We start from the raw sequence: 5,739 nt of genomic DNA, 5'->3' as shown, positions 1-5,739 counted from the left end.
CTTTAGTCTCTTTTTGCTCTTTTACACCCTGCATGAAAAAGGGAATTTGTTCTGCTCTTCACAATAGTCCTCACCCTCTTTGTTCTCACAGGGAAGTGAATTTGGCCTTATCTCATAGCAAGATAGTGCTTCAGTCCAAATGCTTAAGCTTAATTCACTCATTACTGAGAAATGCTGTACCTGGATGAAGATAATGGAGACCTAATGCATATGCTATGTAGCTTCCCAATAGAGTATCCCTTTTAAAAAGAAATAATTAGATGAATAAATTAGATTTTAAGCACTGATCTACATTTATACTCCAAAGAATATGTAATTAGAAATTTAAGCAGTGGGCCAGGTATCATTAAGTCATTGGAGACATTTCTATTAGAAGCCAATAGTATTGCCAAAATGTTAATTGTCTAAAGCCCATTTTAAAATCCTTACATGTACTAAAGTATATATAAGGTTGATTGAGCAAGCCAATTTAGATGAATGTATCAGATAAATAATTTTATACTTATGAAAAATACATGATATACTCCAATTATTGAGTTAACTTAATATTTCAAAGCCATGGCAAAAAAAAATGATGGGGATGGTGTGTCAAGGAGTTATTTGGATTCAAGAAAGCATTCTTCTTTGAAAAACTTATTGGTCATCACATCATTATGATCTTTTGATAGGTGATATTATAGGGAAAATAGGCTATGTCCTTTCCCTAGGATTAGAAGAAAACAAGAGCAGTAGATGCTTGCCATGGCATGATGTTGGGGCTGGTGCACTGGAGACTTAAAGAACAGAAATTTACATGCTTGTGCTTTTGGAGACTGAGAAGTTCAAGATCAAGGTGCCTGCAGGTAGGTGTCTGGTAAGGTCTCCTTCACTGGATTGCAGTAGACTCTCCCTGTGTCCTGCCTTGGCTGTCTCTGTATATGTACTCACTCCTTTCACTCCTCTTATTGTCTTCTTACAAAGACACTCATCTTATTGGATTAGAGTTCCACCCTTATGACTTCACTTAACTTTGATGATCTTCTTAAAGACTCTTTCTCCAAATATGGTGACACTGGACATTAGGGCTTCAATCTATGAATTTCAGGTTACACAGTTCAGTCCATAACACCTGGCAATTTGAAATAACCAAATGAACGTAAAGCTTTGATTTTTATTCTCCAAGGAACTTCGCATAAAAGAAAAGATCACTGGAGAAATATGCGCATGAGTAAGATCTCAGTACTTAGAAAAATAAAAGTCAGACACATTTGGAAACCGTTGTTTTAACTTATGGATGATAAGACATTGCTGGCAAGTTTTTGTTTTTGCTTTTACTTCTAAAATGATATATTTTATTTTTCAGGCCCTAATATAATAATAACTCCTAGATTGATTCTGAACTATGTAAAATTCTATAGGGTATCCACCTGTCTGGACATGTTCACAGACTGGTAGGTTGAGAATACAGGAATCCTACTTACATAAGGATCTAAGGAGTCTCTTGGGGGAAAACACAATCTAAGAGAGGACTGATGGACCATAAACTTAATCAGTAAAAAAACCAAAATCTTGGTCTTTGTAAGGGAAAGTATGTGATATATCAATCAGAATTATCTATCAGACTAGCCACCATGAACTTTGGGTTGCACTGCATGGTATACTTAATGAAAAAAAAAATCTGAAAGCAATGGGGCAAAAATAAAATGTGTTTTCTACCAAGTGTTAGAAGCAACAGGAAACGGGGCATTTTTCTCTTCATTTGTAATACTGGATTCTATAGATTTAGCTCCATGAAAGAATGCAGAGAATCTGCAATGTGGTGGCAGTGCCCAGTATATAGGAGAATCAGTGGTTACCCAGAAGTGATAGAGGAAACGATAATAACTTTGTTAAAAAGTGAGTACCTGGTATGTTCTCTAGTGATATCCAATAGGTGTGCAAATTATTCTTAGCACAAGGGCCCATGAGAGCTCAGGAATCTCTGATATTAACAGATGTGATCTCAAACAGAGAAAGATGCATAAAATCGCAGATGCCAATGATAAATTACTTGAAGCATCTATAGTTGGCATAACCAATATCAGTCTTTTCTGGAGACAGTTTTATACCTGATGATTGACAGAGTACTTATTCATGTGCTCCATTTTACTCCCCCAAATTTCCCATTTTGCTTATAAATTATATGGTAATCCATCTGATAAAGAGGGAAATTTGGAAACTGGAATGCCACCTTAGCAAGTTAAGGACAGAGCAAGATAGATGTAAATTGTGCTTGATGGAATGATTGTATCATATTGTATTATGCTGTAGTTAGAGTGATAAAAGATGTAAGGCCCTCTCAGTCTTGTGATTGATTGGTCAGTAAATCGGAGGCAAACATAAAACTGAATAAGAAATTCTATAGACTCGGAGCCTGCGGGGCCCTGAGGACCCAGAGGATGCAGATTCCTCCCAGCAGGAGGTGATGGAGAGGGCCAGAGAGGACCTAGAAGAGTTTGAGTGCCAGGAACTGATCAAGTGTCAGATGCAGTTGGGGGCCTCTGAGGAAGAGGAGGGGGAGGGGGAGGAGGAGGAAGAAGAGGTGGAGGACGAGGGCCTGGTGGCGGAGGCCAAGGCAGTGGCTGCTGGCTGGATTTCCTCTGCCTCTCTCATTGAGGCCTTCCTCAACGGCCCCTGGGAGGACTTCCACTGAACCCAAGATAGCGCCGAAGCCAGAATTCATGGATTATCCAGTCTTATAATTTATCAATTGAAAACTATATACATAGGTCAGTTTTTGACAAGAATTGCAGAAGGAAAATCCCTTGATGCACAGTTTGAAAATGATGAACGAATTATACCCTTGGAATCAACCCTGATGACTTGGGCTTGAGTTGAAAAAGAACATGACAAACTTCATGAAGAAATAGAGAATTTAATTAAAATTCAGGCTATAGCTGTTTGTATGGAAAATGGCAGTTTTAAGGAAGCAGAAGAAGTCTTTGAAAGAATATTTGGTGACACAAATTCTCACACACCTTTAGAAAGGAAATTGCTTAGGATAATCTCTCAGAAAGATACATTCCATTCTTTTTTTTCAACACTTCAGCTGCAACCACATGATGAAGAAAATTAAGTCATGTGAATCGTGTGCTTAATGAAAAATCATCAACTTTTCTAATGAAGGCAGCAGCAAAAGTAGTGGAAAGTGAAAAATCGAGAAAAATAACTTCTCAAGATGAACTTCATGGTAATGATATTGAAACGGAAACTGAAGTCAATGTGGATAAAGTAAAAAGGTCTCACAAGAATCTCTTCATATCCAAATTGAAACATGGAAGCTGGCAGCAAGACTTTAATGAGAAAGAGGAGCAAGTAGGAACTCTTCAAAGTGGAAAGAAAAAAAAAAAAAGAAAACAGAAGAGTCACTGAAAGCAAGAGAGTATATGTTTCAAACAATCAACCCATAACTCCTAAAAAACAGCGACCTAGGAAAAGACAGGCATGGCTTTGGGAAGAAGACAAGAATTTGAGATCTGGTGTGAGGAAGTATGGCGAGGGAAACTGGCCTAAAATACTATCACATTATAAATTCAACAACCGAACAAGTGTCGTGTTAAAAGACAGATGGAGGACTTATGAAGAAACTAAAATTCATTTGCTCAGACAGTGAAAACTGAATGTATTGGTTGAAGCTTGATAAAGGACGGTTAAATATTTTGATCACTACATTTTGTTTGAAATTTATTGGTTGTTGATGTATCTCAAAATTTTTGTTTAAAGCATTATTTTTAGTTCAGCAAAGATTTGTGCTATAGAGTAAAATTGCATGCCTCATTTTATTCTTCAAGAATTTTTTAATCTTGATAAATTGTAAGTATGTTAACCCCTACCAGCTCCCCTCCACCTTTTTTTTTTTTTCTAACTTTTGAGATAAGGTCTTGATAAGTAGTTCAGAGCTTTGCTAAATCTCTGAGGCTGGCTTTGAACTTGCAATCCTCCTGCCTTAGCCTTCTGAGTCGCTGAAATTATAGGCATGTGCCACCACACCAAGCTAAATAAAGCTTCTTTATAACCTTCTTTATAATTCTCTATAAATACTGAGTTATCTGGTATGCTTTGGTTTAATATGTCAATATTGGACATAAATAGTATTCTGTAAATGCTTAAGTTTTATTAACCATGATCATCTTTACATAGTATTAATAAATAAGGTTAAACATACCTTACTAGACAATTTGAATTTTCATTAATTTATTTAGATGTCTTAGTCAAATATTAATAGAATTATTTAGCATTTTGTGTTATGTGATTTGTTTAGCAAACAAGTATTGAAATATTGAGGTAGTTGTGTTAAAATCATATGTAATATTTTATGATCTTGTCCATTTCCTATTAAAGTTTTTTACACTAAAAAAAAAAAGAAATTCTATAGTTGCATGATTACTTCACATACAGGTCTTTGCTGATGTTCCTTCCTAGATCAGCTTCAGTTTTAGTACATTTCTATATTTGTACCTACTAAGGAAGGCATTGAAATTTTCTGGAGTTGGAGGAAGAAAGAAAAATTAGATTCAATCTTGTTCATTGCAAAAAAAAAAAAAGAAAAGAAAAATGTCTTCTTAGCATCTGCATGGATTATCTCTGGGAAAATCAGTTTGAAGCTTTCTTGACTCTAGAAAAAGGAAGAGAAGGTTTCAGAAACTCCAGATAAAATGGGCATTATAAAAGAGTTCATTACTTAAGGTCCACGGCAGGAATCTAGGATCAAGACTAATTTTATACCTGAAAATAACTTCTTATTACATTAGCTTCCAGAATTAACGGTGCATGGTATACCATGTCTGAGAATTCTTTATATTATAAATGAGGTTTCACTCTAATCAGAATTGCATGTGGCATCTATCAATACTACCATGCATTAGACATTTTCTGTAAATACCAGAGAAATCCAATACTAAGACTTAGATTAGTTTTTCAACCTCAGTACTACTGATATTTGGGGCTTCATAGTTCTTTTGTTTAAGGGGCTCATCTATAAATTGTAGGAATTGGGGCATCATTCTTGGCCTCTATGTACAAAATAACAGTAATGTAAATTTTCTCTCCCAAAGCAATTTCTCTGGATGGTGCCATATTGCCCTAGGGTGGTTGAGGTGGTAGAGGACAAAGAGAAGAAGAAAATTGCCTCAGGTTGAGAAACATTGGCTTAGATAGAAAAATGTGAATTTCATAAAATGGGAACCCATTCACGTGTACTCATGGAAGCAAAATTTAGAAATTTCACACACAACCTCACTTGTGTAGACACAGCCTCACTGTCTGGGCTTAAAGCCAGAATTAGAATTAAGTATCTCCCAATTCCCTAAGACAATCAGGAAACACATTTTTCTACCTCCCTCTTCTCTACCCTGACACCATTTCTTTTGGACAATTAAACTACAGTACTTTAGGCTCCTTAGAGAAAAGCTGCTGTGTAAATGCAAAGTAATAACGGATAGTGGCTGGGAAAGTAAAATAAAAGAAACTATACTAAAAGGCTAACTATCTAAATTGAGAAGTCCAGGCCCATGAATGAATATTCATGGACATATTTTCATACTAATATACTAAAGTAACATCAGACTCCTGCTAGCAGATTAATTCAGAGCCAAAAGAGACATCTATTTTTTGAAGCTGGAGACATTGATCTTATGATGATGATCTATAACAATAACTGCATTTCTACAATAGAAGGTGAATGCTATAATCATTTTAAAATGATAAATGCTGATGGTGTGG

The 5,739-nt window shown here is 35.8% G+C and overlaps 1 pseudogene; it reads left to right on the top strand.

The window, feature by feature from the left end:
• Window positions 1–1,769: 1,769 nt before the first annotated feature.
• Window positions 1,770–3,638, top strand: LOC113189590 (telomeric repeat-binding factor 1-like; annotated as a pseudogene).
• The last annotated feature ends 2,101 nt before the right edge of the window (window positions 3,639–5,739 follow it).

The sequence above is a fragment of the Urocitellus parryii genome, chromosome 5, assembly GCF_045843805.1.
Source record: "Urocitellus parryii isolate mUroPar1 chromosome 5, mUroPar1.hap1, whole genome shotgun sequence".
NCBI classification, from domain to species: domain Eukaryota; kingdom Metazoa; phylum Chordata; class Mammalia; order Rodentia; family Sciuridae; genus Urocitellus; species Urocitellus parryii.
This window is presented reverse-complemented; position numbering and strand designations above follow the sequence as displayed.